At 38.8% G+C, this 22,700-nt stretch overlaps 1 protein-coding gene and 1 long non-coding RNA gene across 7 annotated transcripts in view; one reads left to right on the top strand and one right to left on the bottom strand.

Moving 5' to 3' along the window:
* The window catches only part of RTN1 (reticulon 1), a 325,955-nt gene that overhangs the window by 170,586 nt on the left and 132,669 nt on the right, over window positions 1-22,700 (top strand). The gene's annotated exons all lie outside the window — the stretch shown is intronic.
* Window positions 4,236-22,700, bottom strand: part of LOC129145087 (uncharacterized) — a 28,213-nt gene continuing 9,748 nt past the window's right edge. The window contains exons 2-3 of the long non-coding RNA XR_008550139.1: window positions 5,179-5,308; window positions 4,236-4,539 (exon numbers count right to left, since the gene is read on the bottom strand). This is a non-coding gene — a long non-coding RNA (uncharacterized LOC129145087). The remainder of the gene's footprint in view (window positions 4,540-5,178; window positions 5,309-22,700) is intronic.

Raw genomic sequence — 22,700 nt, 5'->3', positions numbered from 1 at the left:
AAATTTAAGGTAGTAAAGCAAATAACAGAATGGGAGAAAATATTTTCAATCATTTTGTCAGGTTAACATTTATTACATAAAATATAATAGGGGTACTTACATAAGTAAGAGAACATTACTAAATTGATAATGGATAAATAGAAGCAAAAGTTACATCAACTGAAGGTTTGTTGTGTCCTAAATGTTAGGCTTAGCATTTTTAAGAACCTAATTTCCTCTGCAATACTGCAGAGATGGTGTTATTATTCCTGTTTGTTATAGGAGGTCTAGTAGGCTTAGAGAAGGTAAGTAATCAGTTCAAAATGACATACAAGACAGTAAATCAGCTTTTGAAAACTGTTTAACATCACAGTAAAGAAATAGGACTAAGGCCCTGGTGTGCATCTATTCACCCAGCCAGCACAGAGGAGACGGTGAAACGTGTTGCTGACAGACAGTGGGCCCAGCTGTGCTGCAGCCCCATGCACTGCAGTTCCCAGGCTCGCTGAGCGCTCCACAAGGCATGGACATGCTTGCACTGTCCAGCCAGCTCTCCCATTCTTCAGAATTTTTCTTAGAGAAAAATAAAAGGAGAATAAACACGTAGACAGATAGATGTGTTAGTATGTTAGCAACTGGCCATCTGTTGCGTCGGCAACACCACACTGATAAAGAAACGGGAGTTGTGGAGCAGGCTGCACAATGCAGGATGCTGCTGAAAAAGCAAGATCCTGGCCTTTTAATTCTTAAAATAATCATACAGCATCAGTTGTGTGGGGTAGGAGGACAAAAAGAAAAGGGAGGAGTGAAACTAAAAAATGTGCTATGTCATCTTTCATTTCCCTAGGTCCTGAGTCTGACCCCCAGGCACTTCTCATCTGCTTGATAACTTGTTATTGTGATTGAAATCAAGCCCTGGATCCCCAGCCCAGGTTTCTGTTTTATCAACAAGGTGTTCCACAGATCAGCTTCTGGGGTCCCTTGTTATACATCAGTCAATGGCCCCCCAGGCGTTCCTGGTCATACCTGGTGCATAAGCTTCCCAGGGTGAGCAAGCTCTCTACTCTTGATTGATTTGAAAGGCACCTTGTAGGGTTGGGCTCCTATAACTGATTGACCAGGCAGTTCTGTCCTTGTACAGGAATGCAGAACCATAGGGAACAAAATGCTGGCTGAACAGGCTGCTTAGGATTAGCAGACCCACACCCGTTGATAAGGAAGTGGTTGGGGCATTGAGGCATGTTTATTAGGAGGGTACATGTCTTTACAAACAAGAAGCTTGAAGTTTGTCTTCTTCAGAACCCCCCTTTGTCAAGATTGTGGAATGTGGGGCTATTTCGACAGATGGTTTGAGGGAACTGCAAGGCAATGTGATGACTCTTTAAGAAATGGATTCAGATATGTCTTTTTCCTGCTTTTTTTTTTTTTTAATGGAAAATATTCCCTATCAAACATTGTTGGGTCAGGTCATCCTGCTTGTAAGCTCTAGGCATCCTTTATTTTTCCTTCATAGCACTTACTTCAGTTACATTTTTATTTGCCTTCCTATAGTGTATTTATGTCTGTTCCCCCCTGCCAGGCTACAAGACATCCTTTGCTCTCGTGAGCCTGGACTTGGCTCAGTGCCTGTCACACATAGGCACTTAGTAACAATTTCCTGAGTAAGTGGATGCATGAATATTAGAACCTGAGCTCTACATTTGATTATTGCCTTCAAGACCGAACTTGTTCTCTTGTTCTCTTATAAGTCCACTATAAATTGTTAATTGTGCTGACATTTGCCTTCAAAACATACATTAAACAACCTTTTTGGGTAACTGACATTTTATAATTTGATCCTTCATTGTAGTATCATGCACATCCCTCCCCCTCTCTCACATCTTAATTTTATCCTGGATGTTGGTTACAACCTTCCCCTAAAGCCCCTGCTCTGTCTTAGACATGGCGTGAGGGGCTGCAGATACAGAGCTGAATCATTGTGGTTTCCAAGGAGCTTTCTGGGGGCCAGAGAAGGCAGAAAGGCAGCCAGTTAGTCACATTACATGTGGTCAGCTCAAGGGTGATGGAGAAATGAACAAGATTCATGAAGATGGGTGAGGGTGGACAGCAACTTCCTGAAGAATGGCTATTCTTTACAAGAGATCTGAGTCATATTAATTATTTAATCACCCAAGTACCTATGGATTTGCCTGTGTGTTTATGTGTGTGTTTATGTACCGTAGTCTAAAAAACTATGCATGTGGCATTAAAATAATCATAAAAGAAAAGGAAGATAATACAGATCCCAAACTCAAGCATCAGGGAGAAACTGCTTCTGCGTATGGTGTGGTGGGGGTGCAGGGCACGGGGATGCTGAGTGATGTAAACCTATGGGGATTAATCGGGGAAGGCCGTGTGGAGGGACTTCTAAACTCTAAGAACAAGTGTACAAGTGACAGTTGCAGGGACAAGAGGCACTGCTAACAGAAAGAGGAACCTGAGCAAAGGCATGAAAGTTGGACTTAGTCAACAACAAGGAGATGGAGAGCAGATCAGCTGGCACTGGAGAGAGATGCAGATGCACAAGACTTCAAGGTCTGGGCTCAGCAGTGTGAAAAGGATGAAGAAAGGGGGACTCTAAGGAGAGAAGGGGGTACTGAACAGGTGACACAGGGGCACGGTTGGGAAGGGAGGCTGTGAAAGGGAGAAGTGTGGAAGGACAGAGAACTGGAAGGACGGAGAGGCCGCCTCCTGCGAGGGCACAGAAGAGGTCGGGCCTCCTCAGAAGACACCTGGTTGATGGAGCAGGAACATGTAGCGCGTTGAGCCGTGGGACTGGAGAGGTGAAGACAGTCAGGTTATCATCTAAGAATCTTGACTCAAAGAGAATGAGATAGGAAACCATGGTAGTAGATTCATGAGAGGATTTTTTTTTAATAATTTTTAAAATTTTAACATTTATCTTTTATTACTTTTTTTAGACAATATTTGCTTCCCACCACCCCCTCAGATTGAGTCCCCATAGAATTTCCTTCCCCAAGGCACCGTGCACCATCACCACAGTCCTCTGTGCTCCTCCCTCCCTCCCTCTCACTCCTCTCCCTCCTCTTTCCCTGTAGTTTGTCTCTGGTTTATAATTGTCTGGTTTTGCTTTGTTGTGTTTTGTACTGTTATTTTTTTTTATACTGATGTCTTATTTGGTTCCTCTATATTCCTGTTATAAGTGAAACCATCCAATATTTTTCTTTTCCTTCTGGCTTATTTCACTGAGCATAATTCCTTCTAGCTCCATTCACATTGCTGCAAATGGCATGAGTTTATCTTTTTTTATTGCTGAATAATATTCCATTGTGTATATGTACCACATCATCCTGATCCAGTCATCTATTTTTGGGCATTTGGGTTGTTTCCAGGTCTTACCTATTGTAAATAGTGCTGCAATAAACTCACAAGAGAATTTTTAAAGTTAGAAGTGGTTGAAGTAGAGAGTGAGGGGGATAAACAAGGGAGTGCAGTCTCTGAGGCAGGAGGGCTCTTGTGGCCTGCAGGGAGACTCGAACAGGATTGGGGCTCTTTATCCTCAGAGAATAAAATCCAAGTGGTAAATTTCTATTTCTGTTGCAAGGTATAGAGTGGAACTTTACCAGTGTGGTGTGCAGGAGAATAAAGAAGAGTATCATTAGGAGAGAGTCAGTGTCCGTGACAGTGACCTTAAAGAAAAAAAGCTCTCTGAGAAGAAATCATTTTTCAGAGTAAATATGAGCTGTCTGGCTCTAAGTGGTTGCATCTCAGCAGTAATTTATTACATGCCCTGCTTGGAGTAAATGAATAATGCACAAGGCTTTTGAGTCTTGAGCAATATAAAATAGCCTGGACACACTGTTGTGAGAGATGGAATCTTGGCCTTAAATTTCACTCTTTCTGCTGTTTTCACAAAGTAGCTGATTCAAACTATTACAGAGCAAAAATCTCAAAAATACTATCTATACGTATATATATATAGATAGTATTTTTTTGCATATATATATATATATATATATATATGAGAAAATTAGGCAGAACACAAATCAGGATACATGTATCTTATTAGGATAAAATTGTCCCAGAGAGAACTTGGCTGTCATTCTAAGCTGTGGACACTCTGTTTTTATTTCTTTGTTTGGATTCGCAGTCTCTGTTTGAGTTGCCTGAAAGCATTAGGGTTGCTTTACACGGGCTAGTGAATGAGATCATTTATTGATGAATTTTCAGCATTTCCAATCAGGATTTTCCCAAAGACTATTTTCAAGTTGACACCAATCTGGCTTGTTAATATCATAGATACCTCAGACATACTACTGTTCACAAAAACATGTTAATGAGTTTTTTAAAAAAGTGAGATGAATGGGACTTGTGAGAATATTTGGCTTTTCCTTTCCATAGTCCTCCTGTCCCTTGAACTGGTGACTCTTTACAGAGAAGTGCCGACTTTGTGTCTCCAGAGCCAGTGCTTTGGCCTCACATTGCCAATATGTAGCCATCGTCCCCTCTTCATAGTAACTCACCGATGCTCATCTTTCAGGTGCTGGTCCTGTTGGCTGCCTTGATGAGATATACAGTACAGTAAGAATCTTAGTTGACCTGCCTCGCTTTTTTGCCTTAGGTATCTAAAGCCTGGGTTATCTATCTAAACCTTTAGCTAATATATGTGATTTGCCTTTTATACCTTTGCCTTTTCCTCTTCCTGACTGGAATGTGCCCATGATGTACTTGAGTGCAGCAGTCATTTTGTGTGTGTGGCGGGGGGGCAAATCCATGTGTTAAATAAGGCTTGTGGAAAGAGAAGAAATCCAGGCCTTACTTGAGTCCCAGTCTAGCACTGTTTATACCTAGGCTGCTTTTATATGAGAAAATTAATCTCTGTAAAGTAGGATTTCCGATAGCAGATAGTTGAATGCAGTCCCTCTATCTCTTTATCACTGTAGCAGGGTCTCCAGATTTTTTCTAATCATAATGTCTATCTATAAAAAATTTGAAAACATTTATATATATACACATTGTATTTTTATTTATGAGCTATCCACATATACTAGTTTATTAGATAGAGAGAAAGAGATGTTAGAGGCCAAAAAAACTTTTAAAAATAACTTTTGTATTCTATTTATTAATGATATAAAGTCTTTTTTTACTCTAAACATTAAACAAAAAGAGAGCAATGTGATTGTCATTTAATATACTTACGTTTTCTTTCAAAACTTTGGAAAACCTTAGCCTCACGTGTTATAGTGGAGCAATCTGAAGACCCGTCTTCAAGGTTAGTTAAGCTCTGTGCTTCATTTTATTTAGGTCTGTATTTCATTGGCTGTCAAATCTGAAAACAGATATAAATTTTCCAAAGGAATAAGTAGATCATTGGTTTTATTGAATTTATTAAGTCTAGATACTCATTTTTCAATCTCATCTATCAATAATGCAAAGGTTTTTGATTAATTTGGCCAGTAGATTTTAATCTCCTGATGACTTTGACTCCTGCAAATTCATGGGGAGTGGATTTTTAAAATACTTTTCACAATTAGTTTCAAAACTTCCAGGCAGAAATTCCTCATGTGGGAGATTTTAAATGGACTGGAAAATTTATTTTCCATCAACGTGAGCAGATATGAGAATTTTTCTACATGACACACGTCATTTTCAGGGGAAAAAAAATCCAAAAATGGAGTCATTTCCAATTGCTCATTTTCAAAATGCTCCCTCTAGAACTCAAGTATTTTCTTTGGAAAAGCCTTTACTTTTTCCTTTATGGTTAAACCCCCAATCCCACCGCCCCCCCATGCTGAAGAGAAAACTTGGGTATATTTATGTTTATAAACATATCTACTTGGGGCCTCCCTGGTGGCTCAAGGGGTTAAGTCTCAGCACTATGAAGCTATCCACAGCCACTGCAACATTAGTTCCATCCCTGGCCAGGGAGGTGACCCACATGGTGCAGCAGACTTCTCCTGACTTTCCGGCTGCACGCCTTAGCAGTGTATTTCAGTCAGCTTGCCTATTCTGTTTCACTCTGTCTCTGGTGAACCTGTTACAACCCCACACCTCTGGCCTACACCCAAGCTCTTGTATGCATAAATAAATAAATCTTTAAAGAAAAAAAAATCTACTTGGTACTGTGATACAGAGGTGTTTACTATCCAAGGAGAGGTCAGGAAATTTAAATTATTTGTCTTTTTTAAAAGTAAAATAAAAATGAATAGCTCAACTTAAAGTTTAGCAATTACTTTCTTTAGAGATAACAACAAACCTTGATGTAAAAGATTTTCTTGGTCACTCACCATCTCATTGCAAATTATTGGAAGAGGATCCTGTATTTAAATGTGTTGTTTTGTAATATTAAGTACAGTCAGTTCTGCTCTTAAGCTTATTTTGAAAATATGAGTTTGTTCCAACATATTTAGTATATTAAAGAACATTGTGAGCATAACAATTTTTTGTTTGCTTTTATACAATTTCATCTAATAGAATTGCTAAGTGAAACTAGATAAATACAGAAAATAGTTGAACCCAACCACACAGGAATGTAACACACACAACATACATACACCCACTCTTCAACTAACTACCAGCTGCCTCAGTCTACCATGATATATATATATATATATATATAATTAAAATAATTAAATATATATATATATATTACAGGTATGTTTATGAACCATACTTGTTCACATTTGGTGAATCTATATCTATCTTTCTATCTGTCTGTCTGTATGTAAGTATGCATGTATACACACACACATAGATATTTCCATCCACTTTCAGATAACCCTCCTTCACTACTTCATAATAACCCACAAACTATAATCCTTCCAGCACCTATGCCCCAAACCTTCAAGCTTTTTTCAGTGTACAGTCCCAATTTTATTATCTATATTTCAGTCATTTAAATAATGTAAACTATGAATCTGTTATTAAATTTCTACCTTTTTTTTCAAAATGTGTCATAATGAAGATTTTGAGCGTATTGCTCTTATGCCATCCCCCCTCCCCATACCCTTTGATATTTATTGCAGTTTTGTACAAGGAAGTGTGGTGATTTCAGGAATGCGTATGTCTTATTACAGCATTGCTGACTGTACGTTGATGAACTCTGTTGCAGTTTACAACCCTGGCTTTAACTTCTTTATAGCAACGATTTGCTTGCGAATGATTTTGGAATGGATTTCACAGTGAGATGCTATCACAGCAGCCTTCTTCCTTTTCTCCTTCCTAATGAAAGAAAGAACTATTTACAGCAATAATGTTCTAATTGGTCTGGGAAAGGACCTGGCCAGAAGCATTTTTAAATCCTCTCTAGTTCATTCTAACGTTGAGAATAGCTGCTTCAGTCTTTCACCAAAAGTAACTTTGTGTATTTTATCATTTAAGCAATTACTAGCAGATTCCATAAATTAAGACATGTTGAAAACCCCCTACTTTCATCCAACTTCCCACAATGCATAGTGTATTAATTAAAGCCTTTTCAAATATACACCAGTATTTTATTTATTTATTTTTTTAAAGATTTATTTATTTATTTATTTATTCATACAAACACTGGGTACAGTCAGAAGCGCGGGAGCGTGAGAGAACTCACCAGAGCCAGAGCAGGGAGCAGAGCAGGCAGAAGGACCGAAGTACACTGCTGAGGGGAGCAGCGGGCGGCTGGAGAGGTCTGCGCGCCATGTCGACCCTCCTCCGGTGGCCGGGGAGCAGCCAGGGATTGAACCGGGGATTGAACAGGGGATTGAACCGGGGCTGCAGAGGCCGTGGGCATCTTCGCAACCCAGCGCTCAACCGCTGCACCACCAGGGAGGCCCTACACCAGTATTTTAAATGTATCTTTCAACAATGTTCTGTAGGTAGAGGCACACACAGCATTAAGCAGCAGTGAAAAAATTGCAATGATTGACTCTGTGCTTATGACACTCATTTTTTTTTAAAGATTTATTTTATTTATTTATACAAGGACTGGGTATAGTCAGAAGTGTGGGAGGGTGAGAGAATTCACCAGAGACAGAGCAGGGAACAGAACAGGTAGACTGATGAAATACACTGCTGAGAGGAGCAGCGGGCACGGTGGGAGAGGTCTGTCGCCCTATGTGGGACCCTTGCCTGTGGCCGGAGATTGAACCAGCACTGCAGAGGCTGCGGGCAGCTTCGCAGCCCAGCTCTCAACCTCTGCGCCACCAGGGGAGGCCCTGTGACACTCATTTTTTAAAGTATCTTGCCAATTATGATGACCTGGCACTGATATTAGCCATTATCTCAAGAATCAACAGACATTGATGGTGTAGTTCATCTTCACCCATAGTGGAGACAGATCCAAATTTCAATTAATAAGCAAATAAGTTCCTGTGGTCAGATCTGATTAAATTGTCATTGATTTTAGCTTATAATGTGGCTGAGAAGTGATCAGACTAGAAGTGTCAGCCCATTTTGGGGTCATCTGTTTGTATTTCCATTATTACTGCTATTGTCAGTCTGTGGTTTCTTTGTTGGAATCTTTTAAAGCCACTTTTCCATGTTCTCAGGGTTGGCTTAATAAAGCTATAATCTGTACATATTCTTAACAGAGCACTGATAGGTTGTAATGTCACAACAGTAATGAGGAACTTCACATTCCTCCCTTGGGAGTTCCCATATGCTGCGTGATATAGGAACATCAAAAATACAGGTCACATGCAGGGATCATTATTAACCCACATATTATTTTTTAATAATAAATTTTATTTTTATATTCCCCATACAATTGCAACCCCCTTATTTTGACCCCAAGCCCTCCCCTCCCGCCCCCTACCCCCATAGAGTGTCTCTGGTTCATAGTTTTTTGTTGATTTTGATTTTCACTTTCTTATAGTTATTCATTTTCCTGGTCCCTTATTTAAGTTTTCTAGATTCCTGCTATGAGTGAGACCATCCGGTATTTTTCTTTTTCTTTCTGGCTTATTTCGCTGAGCATGATCCCTTCCAGCGCCATCCATGTTGCTGCAAATTGCATGTGTTGATCTTTTTTGAATGCTGAGTAATATTCCATGGTGTATATGTACCACATCTTCTTGATCCAGTCATCTATTTTTGGGCATTTGGGTTGTTTCCAAAGCTTAGCTATTGTGAATAGTGCTACTATAAACATAGGGGTGCAGGTGCTCTTTGGAATTGATGTTTCTGTGTCCTTTGGGTAAATACCTAGGAGTGGAATTGCTGGATCATATGGAAGCTCTATGTTTAGTAGGTCCAGAAATCTCCACACAGCTCTCCATAGTGTCAACCCACATAATACTAAGAAACTTTATTTTTTATATTCAAATCTATTTTTCTAGTACCCAGTGGATTGCCTTGAGTGCCTCTTTGGAGATCATAGGCTACAACTAACATTTAGGCTCTGCTGATGAGATACGAGGGTCTCTGAACTGTTCCAGCCAGAGTCTAAGTGACAGGTTCCCACTTGATGCTCCTGCATAGTGACTTCTTTAGTTCTCTGCATCATTTTTGTTGTTTTGCTGCTATGACTTTGTGCTTGCTGGCTCTCTTCTTCACCTGGCTGACTCCCACAAATGTTTGGAGATTCTGTTACAAGTGTGATGACCTCCCAGAAACCTTGTGTGAAGGACCCTACTCCCTCCATGATTTGTAGTATGCCTGCCAAACCTACAGCATGTCTCCATTATTCATGTATATTTGATTTTTTTGGTGGTTTTCACTTTGCTTGAAAACCATGAGGTCCTTGATATGAGGGACTGAAAGTCAAGAACTGAGAATGATCACAAATTTTACTCGGTGTGCGGACTAATACGTCAGCCTGCCACGGTTTTGTGGGTACTGACTGAGGGCTGGAGACGCCTGGCTCAGAAACAGCCCATATTCCTCACAGCACAGAAGATGTCATTTACTTTATGTTTACAGGCCCGCAGGTCCCGTAGGTGCATGCAGATAAACCCTGGTGGATGCTGTACAAATAGTGGCTTTGGCCACAGACAACTCAGAGCTTAGGGCAGCCTCCAGTCCTCAAAGGGGTGCTCGCAAAACTGCCCACTTCTGCCTGCCAAGGGAGACATCAAATCCTGATTGGGAAACAGTCTGCCTGGGAGTGAGACACTCGTCCTGTTGTCCAGAGCTTTTTGCTCTACAAGCCTTCTTGAAGGGATAGTCAGAACTCTCAATACTTATCACCTCCTCATAAGACTTGCAGAGATGCAAGAGAGCTGTGGAGAATAATCTCCTACCCTTAATCTTTTTCTCTCTGCAGCTAGCACCATTTGGGAGCATAGTAGGTACTCAGTAATTATTTGGTGGAAGATGAAAACAGCTGGAAATTAAAAATATTTGTGAGACTATTTTTAAAAATTCATGTTTCAGTAGATTTTTCCTTCAGAATTCTTGGGTAGAGACCAATTTCTTTTAATACAAAAATAGCATGAAAGCTAGACTAACACAGTCTAACTGCCTTCCTAGAGGTGTCAAAGGCTCTGTCCCTTCTGCTCTTTGTAAGTCCCCAGCCTTTATTCAGCTGCTTTGTGGGAGTGGGACTCAAGGTATGGAGACTTTTCTAAGGAAAAACTCCTACTCACTCACATTTCTAGGTGCCTTGTGGAACTCTGTTCTTTCCTGTCTAAAGTGTATGTTAAAGCTAAATACTGCAATGCTGATGGTTAATAAGGAAGGAGAATTAGCAGATCATTAAGTAGGCTTCTGTTTACTCATATCCTGCTAAGCCATCAATTTGTATAATTGTGGCTTTTTGCTTTGACTCATTGTTATTAGCATCAGAAAGTGTTTGCTGAACCTGACTCCCAGGTGTGAAATATTAGGAAATTCCAATGTGCCCATAGAGATGAAAACAACATTTATTTACTATAGATAAGAACCAACTAATAATGTACTTTGGGCTATAGCGAAGGAACAGGGGCTCATCGGCTCAAGCAAAAACTGGATTTCTGCCCCTTAGTCCCTTTCCTTCTGCTTTATGGGACCAGTTCTTCCCTGCATTTTGAATGAATGCTAGAGTGGTTCCATTGCTTATCTGGTCACTCTTGGAAACAAAATTTCCTCAGCTACCTAGAGTGGCAAAAAGACACTGTCACGTTTTGCAATTGAAATGTCAAGTTGTGAGCATCAGTGGCATGCTTCTGTGGTGTTATTGGTACTAACGTTTTATCCTTTAACACACATCAGACGTTGGGAAGGTGGGCAGGCCTCCATGCCAGTGGTTCTGTCCTAGTCAGGTTGTTCAGTGGTGGACTGATGGCCAACCTAGCTGGGTCTTAGGTGCTCTGAGCTGCTGAGCTCTCTCTCTGCCTCTACCTTGCTTAAAACCTCTGAGCTGTGTGCCAGATACAATTTTGTAATTTTGGAATAGTGTCATGAAAAAAGAAAAGGTTCCTGTTATTATGGAGTTTAATTCTAGTGGGAGTCTGGGAGGTACAAGAAACAAACAGTATCAGAATGTGTCAGTGTCAAAAAAAAAAAACAAAAACAAAAACAGAAAAAGAGATAGAGACTAGGGCTTGGGGTGCTATTTTTTGGGGGGGGTCAAGAAAGGCCATTCTGTAGAAGGGACCTTTGACAAGGTGACATGGTACATGAAGAGATACAATATTATTTGAAGATAGATGCTGATAAGTTAAAGTCTTCTGTAGTTAGATATTTGGGAACATCCACTATTTTCAGTTCTTCCCTTGCTGTTCCATAGAACAACTCAGTAATTCTTGGGTAAACCATGAAAAAAAGGATCCCAAAATAAAATGTCTTGGGGTCAGTGTTAGCAAACTTCTGATAACATAACATCCATCTTCAGCAGCACTTCCCAAGTATGTTTGATCACGAAAACATCTCGCAATTCACTTGTGTTGCAAGGAATTTGGTTTGGGAAAGAGTACCTCGATGTAGCATATCATAGACAACTGAAATGCTTGAAGCAACTGATAGAGTTACCAGTGTTGAATGGAATCTGAAAAGTGGTGAGTTATTTTTTCTCTTTGGATTTGCTTACTAATAAAAATAAAGTCATGAAAAACTTGAGGAACTGTTTAAAGTACAGAATTTTGGGTCAAACCAAAGATCTCCTGAAAGTGGAGGGAGTGATTTTACTAAGCAAAGTAAGTCAGAAGAAGAAAGACAAATACCAGATGACCAAACAAGTACTCATATGTGGAATATGAAGACACAAGTCAAAGGTACAGGCAAAAGTAAAGCAGAGCAACCCCCAGAAATCTGAATATAGAATTGAGGCTACCAGATAGGGAGCCTGGTGGTGTGGAGGAATAGAAGCCCAGTGGACAATGGTGGAGGATTATGGGTGTTTTTGGTGGGGGAGGGGGGGGACATAAATCTGAAAAAATGTGAACCTATTCCTCTAAATCATAGATAGTTTCCGTAAACCAGTGTCACCTCAAAAAATGATAAAAAATAAACCACTGAACAAAGACATCTTGAATCCTGATCTGTATTAGGCTAGAAAAATCCATGGCAGTAGGCTACAAGTGAATGGGATATGACTTTCTGCATGTCATTTTACTTCCAGGGGATGTGATATAAATCTATTTGAATTTAAATCTATCTGAATCTGAGCATCTGAGTTTGTGTTTGTTTCAATGGCTATTAGAAAGCATACTGAATCCAAATTCTAGATACTAATATACATTCTTTATACTTAATATTTATGTGTATTTCCAGATGAAATAATCATCTGGAATTCAGTCAGACATTTAGAATTTTTATTGTTGGCATATATACTTTAGTTACCATTTTCAGTATCTAAGTGTTCACATCAAGGAAGGAAACTTCTGGATTTTTTAAGAACTATACTGGTGAGTGAAGTTTCACAGATTTTGCCCTCCTGACATCTTTTGCCCCTAACCTAAACCAGTGCCACTGCTAAAATGACAATGAATTTTAATTGTATTAACAATTCTTTTGTCTTTATCCAGAATGATGCCACAATCTAACTAAAACCAGAGGCAGGTCAGATACTATCTTTTTACCTGTCTTAGAGTAACAGTATAAATCTCCCTTTATAAAAGATCACTTTTACAAGGAGAAGAAAAGGAGTTGAGAATTTACAGGTGACATTTAATACTCTGAGCTTTCACCATTGGAAAAAAAACCTACAAAACAATCAACAATCCTCTGGGTGAAACTGATAAATATAACCTGTCATTTATTCTGGAATAAACACACAGGCCAGGCAGAAAATGACTGTCTATCTTAATGAAATCACAGGGGCAGGATGCCACCTCTTCTCATTTGACTAAAGACAGCTGGAGAGAGGACATCTGTAATTAGAGTCCCCTGGAGCTGTGATTCTCTCGGACTCACCTGACTGCCCATTGAAGAGAGCAAGTCGCTTGGGCTGTGCTGAGCTAGGTGTGGCTTGCTTCTAACTTAAGGAGTTTACAACTGAGTAAATCCCTTTCTCTGCTCATAATTCAATCCAGGTGTGAAAAGTTTCCAGCCCTTTCAGTAACTTTTCATCCTCCAGGAAGGGAGCAAGCATCTCAGGAAGTGAGTGGCCTATTTCCCTCCAAGGCCAGGTCTCCATAGTCAAAGCAAAGAATTAGGACAATTACCCAGATAATTCAGGCCACCCAAATCTACTCTGGCCTGAATTATTCAAGTTAAAAAAACAACTTTTTTTTTTTTTCATTTTCTGATTCCCCCATATAATACAGGGGAATTGAAACAGCCTCCTCTCCCCCTCAGCATTTCCTTACTTGGGAAAATCAGGATCATTGACTGCCTGGAGAAGCAAGAGATAAGAGTGTTGGTGTGACCCACTTAGATCTGTCCTCTGGCTCTTTCTGTATGGATACATGACACTTGTCTCCATTCTCAGCAGCACTTTCCTTTCCTGTAACCTGAGGGAGAAACAGTAGTAAATAGCAAAGGAGGCAGTACACAGGTAGTGGTTTAGGCCTCTTGGCTTGGAGATTCAGAAACCTGAGGCCCCAGTATTCTATGCTTCATTGTCTCTAACACATTTAGGGTTTTGTTATTTATTTAGGTAAGCAGCTGCCCCAAAGTCAGTTAGCTCTGTTAACATAGTATATTAGGGGTCTCCCTGGTGACGCAGGCGGTTGAGCGCAGCGCTGTGAAGCTGTCTGCAGCCTCTGCAGAGCCGGTTTGATCCCTGCCGGCCTAGGAGCAATGCACATGGCGAGCAGGCCTTTCCTATCTTGCCCGCTGCTCCTCTCTGCAGTGTATTTCATCAGTCTGCCTGTTCTGTTCCCCGCTCTGTCTCTGGTGAATCCTGTCACCCTCCCACGCATCTGGCCTATACCCTGGTTCTTGTATAAATAAAATAAATCTTTAAAAAAAAAAACATAGTACATTAGTGTAGTGCATTGATTGCAATTGATTTTGATATGCTTTTACTGAAGTCTATATTTTATTCATTCCTTATTAGTTTTCCTGCTTTTTCTTTTTTGCTTCAGAATCCCATCCAGGTTACCATATTACGTTTCTTGTCATGTCTCCTTGAGCTCCTCTTAGATGTGACATTTTTCTCAGACTTGGCCTTGTTTTTGACAACCTTAGAAGTTTTGAGGAATGCTGGTCACATATTTTAGAGAATGCTCTTCAATTGAGGTTTGTCTGATGGTTTTCCCATGACTACTCTGGGGTAAGGGATTTTGGGGATCAATTCCATAATGTTCAGTGTCATCCTCAGCATACCAATTAGAAGTACATGATATTTCCATGTACTTGACTGACTGACATGCTATTTGCCAGATTTCTTTACAGTAAAGGTCTGATACAAATTCTTAATGCCACACTACTGTAAATCTATATATTTATATCTATCAATCTATGTAAAATATAGTTCTTTAGAAATATTGTAACATAATTTATTTTAAGAGTTATAGAATGCATACTGCTAGTGAATCCTAGAGTCCAAAGTATTTACTGAAAGATTGTTCACTTCCCAAGTTCACAAAGTATTTTATTGAATGTTTGGCGTGAGGAGAGGTCAAGAGAATTATAAAAAAGAAGCAAGTAAGTATTAGCACACCAGCCCCTGGCAAAATTCAATAGGAGGTGAATTTCCTCTTAAGGTATTCAGCAGTACCAAGTACTGCTTCACAAAGTGTTTTAGGTGCCCTGATAATGAAGAAAGGTAAGTTAGCAAATGCTTGCTGTTGAAATTATGGCATTTAGAGGAAAGTGAAGGTTTTGCAGATGATGACTTTCTTAGTGACTGGCCCAATCCTGACAAGCAGGTCAGAGACCTTACCTAATGTTCTCAGAATGCCAGGCTAAATGAATTATTTGTATAGACAGGTCTTCAAACACAAACACATTTCTGTTACAGAGACTCAGCACTTCTTCCTGCTGCTGGGATGTTCTGTGCTAAGTCTGGTGCAGCTTGGTACCTTCTTCTAGCACAACCTATCTCCAAATACTCTCTCTTCTTGTGTAGTGCCATAGCTGCAAATTTGATTGGATGCATATTATTCCATTAAATGAAAACACAGTAATTTATTTAACAAATTCCCTACTATTGGATATTTAAGTTATTTCCATTTTGTGATTTTAAATATAATCTGTCAGTTTAAAAAATGAATTGATACATGGGCAGATGATCACATGGACAAAGATGTGACAGGACAAGTACAGGAACATATCTATGGTATATTTGGGCAAGTGGGAGTTCACTGTGAAATTCCTTTAAATACCATAATAAAATTCTGAAAAAAATAATGCTTCCATTCATACATATATTTACTTCATAATAATAAAAACACATTCCTCTCTCACATCTTTTGTGCTTTTGATGAGCAAGAATACCATTTGTTACTTTTGCTTCAGTTAACTTAAAATTATTTTAAATTTAGTCTCATTTTTATCATTTCCAGTGAAATTTATTTGGTCTATTTGAATTTGTAAATGTCTGAACTTCCATTATCTTCTATTTGAAGAATTACCTGTAACTCTTTGTCTGCTGGCAATGGATTCTCGTAGCTATAGTTCATCTAAAGAGACTTTGGCTTTGAAAGTTATTTTTGCTGAATGTAGAATTTTGGATTGACCACTATTTTCTTTATTTCAGTACTTTAAAGATGTTAGTTCATTATCTTCTAGCTTGTCTAGTTTCTGACAAGAAGACTGCTGTGCCTCTCTTCTTCAATCCTTTATTTGTGATGATTCTTTTCACTCTGTTGTCAAGATTTTACCCTTAGTTCCCAGCAGCCTAACTTGGTGTCTCTAGGTTTATTTTTTTTTAATTAATAATTTTACTGGCTTGAAGTTTCCTGTTATTTTCAAATCTTTCAAAAACTTTTGGATGATTCGCAGCTGTTATCTTTTCAAATAGTTTCCTCTCTCTCTTCTTGTTCTAAGAATCTAATTATAATATGTTGACTATTTGACATTGTCCCACAGACCTTGGTTGTTCTGTTATTTTTTTTCTTACTTTTTCTTTGTGTGTTACGTTGGATAATTTCTATTTACCTATTTCTATTCTCTGACTTGTTCCTCAGTTGTGTCTAATAAGTTGATAAATGTGTTGAAGAAAATCTTTTTACACCTTTTAACTTATTTCTAGTATTCACATTAGAATCTTTTATATTTTCTCTCTTTTGTTTTTATATTTCTCTGTTCATTAATTGCTTTTTCTACTAGATTTTTTTATCATATTAATCATTTATTTTGCAGTTGCTATATAATATTTTTGACATATGTGTTAGTTCTGAGTCAGGTTCTGTTGATTTTCTCTGAACAGTTAAAAAATATTTTACACCACAAGGGGAAGGATAACTTTGGGTGTTCTTTTGGGGAACTATTCTCTTCCCTTCTCTCTCTACACACTAACCATATTAAAGTTCTTTCACACTAAGAAAAAAAATTTAATAAAAATATTTTAAATTGTGTTTTTGTCTTTCCTACATATTTTGAATAAATGCTAAATAATATGTATAGAAAAATAATAGAGAATGCAGTGAATAGTGAATTTATACCCACAAATGGGCGTGCCCCTTCTTCTCTAAGGTTGTTAGGATGGGTGGTTGAGTCAATCTATTTAACAGTTGAACTTGATATGGTTTTGTCATTTCTTTTTTTTTTAATATTTTTTTTTATTGTAGTGTCATTGGTTTACATTGTTGTTAGTGTTTTACAAGTAGAGCATCTCCCCTTTTAGGTGTAGTATCTGTAGCACACGCACCACCAAGGTACCCACAGCCCTTCACTATTGTCCATTGTGTTCTCTCCCCATGGCTGTCATTTCTGTAGTTACTTTCATTGTCTCACAGTCTTCAAATTCCTCTCATAGTGGATTACTATTGCCTTGTGCTTACCGTGGTCATGTGGTATCAAAGGGTTTTTTTTTTTTTTTTTTTTTAAGTTTTCCTGCCCTGTTTTTAGCTTGCAGCAGCCTCTGCATATCAACTCCAGAGGGAGTCTCTCTTTGCCTTTGTTTCTCTACCACCAGTAGGTTTCTTTTGCTTATTACTTGGTGTAAAGTTTATGACAGTAGATGAGGGAATTCTCCTGGTCCAGCTTTATTTTTCATCAAGTCCTCGGTGCTTAGAGGTTGAAGGTAAGACTTTCTCACTGCTATTTTCTACTTTCCCCTTTGGCTATCAAACTCTCCCTTATATGTCTGGCAGTTTCTGGAAGTATAGAACCCTCTCTCCCAGTTACCTCCTATGTTTGCCAAGTGAAAGAAGACCTCTGCTTGGTACTGATACAGGATTCTGGCCCCAAAAGGTTTTCCTGCTCTTCCCCCAGGAGTAACAGGCTCTTATTTCTACCCTTCTCCAAGAAGCAATAGTTTTGCCTGAGTCTTGGTTGTAGGGCTGTTTTTTTTAAATATTTATTTATGCATACAAGAACTGGGGTACAGGCCAGAGGTGTGTGGAGGGGGGAGGAGGGGACTCACCAGAGACAGAGTGGGGCGCAGAACAGGCAGATTGACTGAAATACACTGCTGAGAGGAGCAGCGGGAGAGACAGGAGAGGTCTGCTGTGCCAGGGACTGTTTCTTAATCCTATTTTCTAGTGGCATAAAGCATTTACTTTGTAGGAGAGAAGAGTCTGGTGAGGTAGGTGGGTTTCATGTCTGTCCCTGCAAATCCATGCCACCAAGTGGGGCTCTCCTAGTCTCTTGTACTTTTCAAGTATTGTGTAAGCTCCCAGTGGGGGTGCATGGAGAAGGCTGAGTTTGAGACTCCCAGTTATTTAAACATATGCATTAGCCCACATGCAGCTCCTACAAATTTGTTAAAACTTAAGCTGATTTATTCTTCTATGGTGGCTCTCTCTTCCTCCCATTCAAAGATGAGTTTGTGTGTCCCATGTCTCCTTAGGCAGGGCTTGTCACCCTTTGAAGTTCAATTGGCTTAACTCTGATGGCTTTGAGAAAACTGATTTAGTGATTATCCAAATTCTTTTCCATATTAGAATCAGATGATTTTTTTCTCAATGTTTTTTCTTAAAAAGAGCAGATTCCTCCTTTATGGTTATTATGATGAGTGAAATTGGTGATGAGTGTGGCTTAACAGCTTATTCTCATTCAATAAGACATTTTGTTTTTATTCAGACTGGCCTTTTCTCTTAGTGCCATTTTGAAAGAACTTTAGTCTTTTATTTCATTTCAAAAAATGAGATTATAACCTAAGTTGTATAAATATATTTAAAATACAATTGTTTGTACAGTCAGTCATAATTCACTTAACCTCATTGCAAAGAATTGAATTATTACATTTTTAGAGAATGTAAACACATCATTATTTGAAATGTCTAGAATTGTTTTTGCAAGTGACCTAGGCAAATCACTGATATTAGGGAGCTAAAAAACCTTAATACTATCATTTTAATAATTTGAGTCATTTTTAAGTTGTCAGTATTTGAAATGTTTTATCTACAAAGGAATGCAGTCAGCTATGTCTAGAAAGTAAAAAAGACAAGGAAACAGAGTCTTTCCAAGATCCTCCAGAAAGAACCTATCCCTGCTGATATGCTGATTTTAGAACTTCTGGCCTCTGTGATTATGAGGCAATAAATTTGTGTTATTTTAAGCCAGTAAGTTGTGGTCATTTGTTATAGTGGTAGTAGGAAACTAATATAAATTTTGAAGGACTAAAACAAGAAAAGGAATTATCCGGTGGATGTGACCATTTTAAAGAACTTTTTGTCAGGTGAGCATTTGTGGCAATCTTGAAATTGGTCCTTTAAAATCGTTTGGACTGCTTAATGGATTTTGTCTAACGATATTAGCAGATATAAATTTATGATAAACCATCCATTTTAACAGGAGGTGAAGAGTCATATTTTTATTGGTCTCTTATCTTGGGAAAGTGTATATTACACCCTTTGTTCCAAGATTTACTGTGATACCCTGTGTTACGTATTATAATAGGCAATCCTTATAATAGAAAAGGAACTTATTTCTGACTTACTATTTAATATGTTGTTTCTTTAGGATCTGTGGCCATGATGCATTACTTCCCCTCTCAAAGCTGATTTGTTATCATTTGTTGTAGTAGCAATAGAAATAAAACAGCAATAATAATAATAAATTTCCATTTTCTATGCACTGTCTACCATACTAGGCACTGAATTTATCTCACAAAATCCTTTTAACTTTAGAATAAGTATTCTTGGGCCTCCCTGGTAGCTCAAGGGGTTAAGACACAGCCTATGGGGCTGTCTGCAGTCATTGCAGCCTGGGTTCAATCCCCAGCCGGGGAGATACCCACATGGTGCAGCAGACCTCTCCTTGCTTGCCGGCTGCTTACCTCAGCAGTGTATTTCAATCTGCCTGTTCTGTTCCCCACTATGTCTCTGGTAAGTCCTCTCACCCCCCACACCTCTGGCTTATACCCCAGTTCTTGTATGCATAAATAAATCTTTTTTTTTTTTTAAAAAAAGAAGTACTCTTATCTCTATTTTAAGATAGTAGAAGCTAAGAAAGTTAGTGTAACTTGCCTAAAGTCTCTCAGCTGGTCATTGGAGGCGCTAGACTTGAGCTGAAAGATTCAGTCTCCAAGTCTTGGGTGACTTCCTTTCCATGAAATGCTGCTCCTGATAGTGCTAACAACATTGGCACTGGGCAAAGGCAATGGGAAATCAGAATTTTATCTTTACTATGATTCTGGTGCCTTCAATTCCATGTAAGGAAGGAGTAGACCTAATACCTTCAAACAAAGAAATGACTAAGGGATTTTCAGATCCTGAGTCACAGTCCAAGGACTGACACTTGGCAGTATTCACACCTCTGTATCTCCAGTGTCGTGACCTGCCGCCCCCATCTCTGTTGCTGTGTTGGGAAGCATACCTGGGTTATTCTCAGTAAATAGTAGGCTCTGTTTACTGGAGGCACAGTGGACTTCTGAGTAGCTATAGGGAAAGATCCCTTTATAGCTGCGCAGGCCGACCGGTTGTTGCTCTGCCTTTTCCAAATCAGAACCCGGTGGTCCCGATTCTGACTGTTCCCAGTGTTGATTTTTAAATGACATCGTTAGTTGCATTCTCAAAATAATTAGCCCATTTGAGTTAGGGGATAAAAGATGGGTGATCAGCCAGGGAATTTTCCCCGCAGTCTTTCACTCTCTTATAGTCTCTATGCTTGTAGAAACTCAGAAAATGGGTCAAAATGATGATGGTGTAGGTTAATTTTGTGTTTAGCAATAGTTTGTTGCACGGACTAGGAAGTGCAGATTGCTTCATGCATAATAAATAATGAATCCTCTGTGGAAGCCAAAAGCTTGTATTATTCCAAATAATGATGAGAGGGAAGATTCCGAGAATTCAAGTAGCCCCCTTAGAATTAGAAGAAGTTAGTCATGGGTTTTAATAAATTGCATTTAGTTCATTTACAACCATATCACTTCTGATCCTTTATTCATTATTTTAAGCACAGAAGATATGAAGATGGACAGGATAAAATCACTGCCCCCAGGAGACCACAGTTTAGTGGGTGAAAAGGTCAGCAGAGTAAAAGTTAGAATAATTCAGTGAATGTAACCAGAGAGAATGATTTCTTAGGAGAGAATTAGGAATACTTAATACTTTTGATGGAGGCTGGGGAAACTTTCTTCACCCTGGAGATTAAGTTTGAATTGAATCTGGAAGAATGAGTAATAAACAAGGAAACCAGTCTGAGGCAGGAGTTTATGTGAAGCCATGAAACTGAAACAGCATAGAATGTTCTTGGAACTACAAGTGTTGAGGGTAAGGAAAGCTGTGGACTATTATAGGGAAGTGCTAAGTAAATGAGAGACAATGTATCATTAAATCTAGTGTATCTTTCCAAGAAGTAGGGGTATTTTCCTGCAAGAAACGGGGACTTTAATGGGTTCAAACAACAACAAAAATATGAGAAATGTTTTATCAATGTATCATTGCATTTGCCACCAACTGAATACATTGTAGGGCAGGAGCTTGTCTCATTCTTCTCTATCTGCTCTGTCACCTCCCATAGTATATGGGACATAGTTAGAGATTAATAGGGTTAACACAGGCTATTTTGGAAGCCATTTATTATAAAGCCCAATTCTGGTCTTTTCCTCATCCCATGTATGTATTACACTGCTGACTAGAGCTCCTGCTAAAGCATTGGGGTAAAAACAAACTCATCTTTTTCATATTAATCAGCAACAACTACATTTATATACATGTCAGTCCTGGCACTTTAGTGCTGCATATGTACTGTGTATCTGAGTCAAGGTTTGGTCCCTCATCATTTAGTAAACACCTTAATATTTGTTTTAACACTCTGTAAATAAATGCAGCTTCCTAGATGCTGGGATGTTCTTCACAATAGATTACATAGTTGAACACTCACAGACAATACAAACAGATGATTATAATGTGTTGAAATCAAATCAGAATTCTGTCTAGGGTTGCCACTGTCTGCAACATTTATCATTAATCTTGTCATTATGAAATGGTTCAAAAAAAATAAACCACTCTCATTAACTGGCCTCAGAAAGAAAGTGCCCAGACTTGGTATGCCACTATTTGTTTTTTAATCTTTAATGTCATCACGTGGAAACAATTTGGGGCTGATTCTGGTTTGTCCTATCAAAGATTAAAATTAGTCACAGAATATTGAAATTAGCCAGAGTTTGAACTTTAGTTGGTATGTACACAAACATACACACAATATGGAATTATTTTCATGTAGAACTCAGCAGATGGGATTGAGATTCTGTTAAATTGGAGTAGATATTAAATAGGTTTAAAAGAACAAATAAAAATGATTTGGTAGATCACAGGAAATACAGTTTTTTCTCCATATTGGACAATCTGGGTAAAGGTCAGGGTGCTCAAACTGCTGTTTTGTTTTTTTTTTTTGTTTTTCCATTAGCCATTCTTTTCTTCTCCAATAGAGAAAGACTTTTTTTTTTTTAAATCAAGGTAACATTTGTTTACAACAGTGTATGTGATTTAGTGCACCTCCTCAGATGCATGCCACCACATCACCCCATCTCTAAGGCATCCACAGTCCTCCACCATAGTCCCTTGGGCCCCCTCCCCACTACTCCTCCTCACCTTCTGTGTCTTGGAGCCTCAATTCCACAGATTTCTGGAGTTCATACTGGTTTTTTCTGACCCTTTGTTTGGTTTCTCTGTATTCCACATTTAAGTGAAACCATCCACTCTTTGTCTTTTTCCTTCTGACTTATTTCACTTAATCACCCCCCACCCCCCTGCCGCTGGTTCATCCATCTTGTCACAAATAGGAAGACTTTTTTTTGTATTAATTTTTTTACATCATTGTTCATTTTT

Source organism: Talpa occidentalis, unplaced genomic scaffold (assembly GCF_014898055.3).
Source record: "Talpa occidentalis isolate TD23 unplaced genomic scaffold, MPIMG_talOcc4v2.1 talOcc4.11, whole genome shotgun sequence".
NCBI lineage: Eukaryota > Metazoa > Chordata > Mammalia > Eulipotyphla > Talpidae > Talpa > Talpa occidentalis.
This window is presented reverse-complemented; position numbering and strand designations above follow the sequence as displayed.